The sequence below is a fragment of the Ursus maritimus genome (genome assembly GCF_017311325.1).
Source record: "Ursus maritimus isolate PB19 chromosome X unlocalized genomic scaffold, ASM1731132v1 scaffold_X1, whole genome shotgun sequence".
Taxonomy (NCBI): domain Eukaryota; kingdom Metazoa; phylum Chordata; class Mammalia; order Carnivora; family Ursidae; genus Ursus; species Ursus maritimus.
Window position 1 is genome coordinate 63,573,746 of NW_024423319.1, and position 6,364 is coordinate 63,580,109.

Below are 6,364 nucleotides of genomic sequence, written 5' to 3' on the forward strand. Positions count from 1 at the left end.
TTATTTATTTATTTATTTATTTATTTATTTATTTATGAGATAGAGAGTGAGCGAGTATGCAAGTAGGGGAAGAGTAAATGGAGAGGGACAGGCATACTCTGCACTGAGTGCAGAGCCCAGTGTGGGGCTTGATCCCACGACCCTAAGATTATGACCTGAGCTGAAATCAAGAGTTGGATGCTTAGCCAACTGGGCCACCCATGCCCCCCTGTTTTATGCAACTTAAAAATCTTCATTAGGCTCTATTAGTATAATTAGATACATGAAATGACTTGAGATTCTTGAATGATCACCAAAATGATTGTGTTTTATCTTGGGTAGAAAAATGTTTAAGTATTATTGCTTAAAATCATAAAAGTTTTTAATTTTTTAAATAAACTTTTTTCATTGTAATAGTTTCCAAGCACATGTACAGGCAGTGGGAATAGTATTATAAATCTCCATGTACCAGGTACTCAGCTTCAGCAGTTACCAACACAGTCTTGTTTCATCTATTCTCTTCAGATTATTTTGGAGAAGTTTCAGAAATCATCTCATTCTGTGTATATATAGTTCAGAATATATTGTCAAAAGATAAGGATTGTTGGACATATTACTGTATCATTGTTACACTTAAAAATTGTCATTAATTCCATGTTATCATCAAATAGCTAGTTAATATTCCAAATTCCTTCATTTTTCTCAGAAACATATTAGTGGTTTTTAAATATTTATTTGAGAGAGCGTGATAAGAGAGCATGAGTGTGGGGGGAGGGGTGGAGGGGGAGTGAGGGAGAGGATCCCAAGCAGATTCCCCATTGAGCACAGAGCCTGATGCAGGGCTTAATCTCATGATCCCAAGGTCATGACCTGAGCCAAAACCAAGAGTCGTATGCTTAACCAACTGAGCCACCCAGGAACCCAAATATTAGTGGTTTTTAATAAATAGTTGGTATGAATTACAATATTAGGAATGTCTTACTACATGTTATGTTATTTTGCATTTGGGTGTTATACCTCATAATTCTATTTTTATTTTCAATATGAAGTTTTCCTTTTTCCATTTTTTTTCTTTCTTATAGTACATGTGTTTGAGAAGCTAGATTATATGTGTAGCATTTCCTATATGTTGAGCTTTGCTGGTCACATTTCTGTGGTGTGTTTTCACTGGTTCCTGTATGTTCTATAAATTGTTGGATATAGAGGTCTGATTAGATTTATATTCAGTTCTTTTTTTGGCAAAAAAACTCATGGATGGTAATATGTACCTCTTCTTGAATCTCACTTAGAGGTATTTCTAAGAGTAGTTGTCTCTTTGTGATGTTATTTAAATTTTATTACAAAATTTGAATAATTGCATTTGATAAATAGACGTTAAAACTCTATATTACCGTTTTCTTCTTCTGATCCCTATCAGTATACATATATCTTTTTCACATAACTGCAGTCACTGTATGTGGTATATGCTGTATTTTCCTTTCCCTTTTATTTCATATAATTTAAATGTAAACGTGTTCCCTGAACTTTTCATTGTTTTATGATTATTTTCTAATTAACTTTTTTTGTTTAGTAAATTGTATCTATGTGCTTTTTAAAAATCAAGTATTATCGTAAGGCTACATTGAAAAATCAGTAGTCTTCTGTTTTACCCAGACTACTCAAAGGTAATGATTCAATTCTTCTAGCTATTCTTTGCTTTTACTTGTATATTTGTGTTTAATATGCTTATAATGCTATTTCTTTATTTTTTGGTTTTAGACATTATCATTTTTATAAGATAGCTATGGATTTAGTTCTCATATACTGCCTACCAAAGACAGAGCTTCCTCCTTCCATTCTCCAGTATGGTTATACCACAGTTCTGGTGGAATCATTTGTCATTGTTTGCATGACTATAACTATGTAAATATGCAGAAGAGGGCTACATAGTGTATATTGCATATATTTCTCATACATACACATATACATGTGTATATACATGTAGTATGTGACAAATACATTCCTTTGTCCTTTTTTGTTTGCTTTTCCTAGAGTTAACAATGTTTTGGATTTAATTTGTCTTATTTTCTGGGTTTTGACTACTTAATTTCCTATGTATTTAGCAAAACCCCTAAACCCTAAAATTCCTCAGTAACTTTAACACATCAGGTAAATGATCAGTTAATTTTTTTCTTTGAATTGACACTGACGGAGCCTTTTTCCCCCACTTCTAATCTGGTCTGTTTCATCTAGTTCCACTCTTCTGGGAATTTCCTCACCCATCTCTTCATTTGGATCTCTTGTTTCCTAGATACTTATTTTCCCATGCACCGTACTTCCCAAAATTTTTCAATTTTTCAATGTCACCTTACTTTAATAATGGACTAATTTGATGATCTGGTAGGTCTTACCTCCTTAGGAGTATCAAATATGTGATTGTTGTTGGTTTTCTTCTCTATGGGAACTTAAGTTTCAACCTTCTTTATTTTGTTATGTCATTTGACATTTGTCCATATGCCTTCAAGCTTTCACAGTTGTGTTATGAAACAAACACATTTCATTTCTGCCAGGATCTTCCTTTTTCTTCTTTTTTACTTGTGGGATTATAAGTTTTTTGTTCTTTCATATCATTTTAATAAAGAAATATGTTCCTTCCACCATTCTGAGCCACTTGCAATGGTTTTGCTTAAGTAAACTGTCCCAGGAAATCTATTTATTTATTTATTTGTTTGTTTGTTTCTTTATTTATTTATAAGATTTTATTTATTTATTTGACACAGAGCGAGTTCAAGCCAAGGGGAGCAGCAGGCAGGGGAGAAGGAGAAGCAGGTTCCCTGCTGAGCAGGGAGCCCGATGTGGGGCTTGATCCCAGGAGCCTGAGATCATGACCTAACCTGAAGGCAGATGCTTAACCGACTGAGCCACCCAGGCACCCCATTTCTCAAGAAATTTAATATAGTTTTGTATAGCCACCAATGTTGTATTTCTTATATTAAGTACACAATCAAAGGATTTTATCAAAGGTATATTTCCCAGTAGCCATTACCACAATTAAGATGTAGAAAACTTTAAGCATTACTTCTTGGTCAGTCCTTACCCCTGTATACCTAGCTGTAGGGAATCTGTGATCTGCTTTTATCACTGTAGATTGTATTTGTCTTTTTTAAAGTTTCTTATCAAGGAAATCACATAGTATGTTCTTTTATGTAATTTTCAGTTTAACAGTTTAGAGATTCATCCATGTTTGTGTGTTCCAAGTACTTTGTTGTCTGTACTGTTGAGTACTATTCCATTGTATGGATAGACTACAGGTTATTGATGGACATTAGGGTTATTTTTGGTTTATGAATCAATTTGTTATAAATATTTCTGTACAAGTCTTTGTGTAGAAAGAGGTTTTCATTTCCCTTGGAAAAAATATCTAGAAGTGGTATTACTGGGCCATATGATATGTGCATATTTAACTTTAATTTCAAATTCCATTTGTTCATTGCTGGTGTATAGGAAAGCAGTATCTTCTGTATATTAACCTTATATCCTGCAACCTTCCTCTAATCACTTAGTTCTTGGATTTTTTCATTAATTCTTTCGGATTTTCTCTATATGAGATCCTTTCAGGTGTGACCAAAGACAGTTTTATTTCTTTTTTCCCAATCTGTGTACCTTTTAATTGTTTTTCTTGTTTTATTGCATTGGGTAAAATTTCTGGTACAGTGTTCAAAAGGAGAGGTGAGAAGGGATATCCTTGCCTTTACCTGACCTTAGTATGAAAGCTTCTCATCATTAAGTATTATGTTAGCTACTGAGTTCTTGTAGGTATTCTTTATCCAGTTGTGTAGTTGTCATTTACTTCTCATTTACTGAGATTTTTATCATGAACGGGTGCTAGGTCTTTGCCAGATGCCTTTGCTGCATCTATTGTTACGATCATGTGATTTTTAAAACCTGTTGATATGATGGATTATGTTGATTTTTTGAATATTGAACCAGTGTTCCATATCTAAGATAAATCCTACTTGGTTTTAGTGTACAATTCTTTTAATATGTTTTTCGATTTTATTTGCTAACAATTTGTTGAGGATTTTTGCATTTATGATTATGAGAGATACTGGTTTGTAGTTTCACATCATGTCTTTGTATTAGGGTAATGCTGGCCTGATACATTGAATCAGGAGGTGTTCCCTCTGCTTTTTCCTCTAAAAAAGATTGTAGAGAATTGGTATAGTGTCCTCCTTAAATGTTTGTTGAATTCACCTGTAAAACCACCAGTGGTGCTTTCTGCTTTGGAGGGTTATTAATTATTGACTTAATTTCTGTAGTTTGTATAAGCCTATGTAGATCGTTAATTGGCTTTATAATAAACTGCCAAATTGTTTTCTAGGATGGCTATAACATTTTGAATTAGCATCAGCAATATATGAGAATTCCAATTTCCTCATGTCCTTACCAATAATAGTTATTGGGAGTTTAAAAAATTTTGGCCATTTTATTAGATGTGTAGCGTTATTTCATTGTTATTTTAATTTGCACTTCACCGATGACTAATGAGGTTAATAAACATCTTTTCATGGGTTTAATGGCTATTTACATATCCTTGTGATGTATTCAAATCTTTTCCTCTTTTTTTTATGTGTGGGGAGTTTTGTCCTTTTAGTTACGATAGTTTTATTTTGTATACAGGTCATTTTTCAGGTTTATGTGTATTATGTATTTTCTTCCTTTGTGGCTTCTTTTTTTATTTCCTTAATGGTGTCTTTCAAAAACACTGAAATTTTGAACTTTGATGAAGTCTTACTCATCAGTTTTTTAATGTTTGCTCTTTTTTTTTGGTGTGCATGTGTGTGTCCTATTAAGAAATCTTGGTTTACCCCAAGGTTGCAAATATTTTCCTTTCTGGTTTCCTCTCAAAATTATGTACTTTTCGTTCTTAAGTTTAAGTTTGTGATTTTTCATGTTAATTTTAACATGTTAATGATGTTTGAGGAAGGGGTGAAGATTTCATGTTTTATTCCAGTATAGTCAGTTATTCTCTATCATTTGTTGTAAGAATTATTTCTCCATGGAATTACTTTGCATCTTTGTAAAAAATCAACTTATCACATATTTGTGATCACTTGATCTATACGTCTGTCCTTAAGCTAATACCATACTGTTTTTTTTATAATGATATTTTTTTGTTATATTATCATAGTCACCATACAGTACATCCCTGGGTTTTGATGTAAAGTTTGATGATTCATTACTTGCGTATAACACCCAGTGCACCATTCAATACATGCCCACCTTACCAGCCATCACCAGCCTATCCCATTCCCCCACCGCCCTCCCCTCTGAGGCCCTCAGTTTGTTTCTCAGAGTCCATAGTCTCTCATGCTTCATTCCCCTTGTGATTACCCCCCCTTCTTTATCCCTTTCTTCTCCTACCCATCTTCCTAGTTCTTATGTTCCATAGATGAGAGAAATCATATGATAATTGTCTTTCTCTGCTTGACTTATTTCACTTAGGATTATCTCCTCCAGTGCCATCCATGTTGCAGCAAATGTTGAGAACTCGTTCCTTCTGAGTAATATTCCATTGTATATATGGACCACATCTTCTTAATCCAGTCATCTGTTGAAGGGCATCTTGGCTCCTTTCACAATTTAGCTATTGTGGACAATGCTTCTATGAACATTGGGGTGCATATGGCCCTTCTCTTCACTACGTCTGTATCTTTGGGGTAGATACCCAGTAGTGCAATAGCTGGATCATACGGTAGCTCAATTGTTAACTTTTTAAGGGACCTCCACACTGTTTTCCAGCATCAACGTGCATTCCAACCAACAATGTAAGAGCGATCCCCTTTCTCCACATCCTATCCAGCAATTGTTGTTTCTTATTTTGTCAATTTTTGCCATTCTAACTGGCGTAAGGTGGTATCTCGGTGTGGTTTTGATTTGAATTTCCCTGATGGCTAATGATTTTGAACATTTTTTCATGTGTCTGTTGGCCATTTGCATGTCTCCATTGGAAAAGTGTCTGTTCATATCTTCTGCCCATTTTATGATTTGTATATTCGTTTCTTGTGTTTTGAGTTTGAGAAGTTCTTTGTAGATCTTGGATACCAGTCTTTTATCTGTAGCGTCATTTGCAAATGTCTTCTCCCATTCCGTGGGTTGCCTCTCAGTTTTTTTTGACTGTTTCCTTGGCTGTGCAGAAGCTTTTTATCTTGATGAAGTCCCATAACTTCATTTTATCTTTTGTTTCTCTTGCCTTTGGAGATGTGTCATGAAAAAGGTTGCTGTGGCCGATATCATAGAGGTTGCTGCCTATGTTCTCCTCTGGGATTTTGATGGATTCCTGTCTCACATCGAGGTCTTTCATCCATTTGGAGTTTATCTTTGTGTATGGTGTGAGAGAGTGGTC

The 6,364-nt window shown here is 34.4% G+C and overlaps 1 protein-coding gene across 7 annotated transcripts in view; it reads left to right on the forward strand.

Annotated features, from left to right (window-relative positions):
• Positions 1 to 6,364, forward strand: part of ATRX (ATRX chromatin remodeler) — a 345,341-nt gene that overhangs the window by 157,634 nt on the left and 181,343 nt on the right. The window lies entirely within an intron of this gene.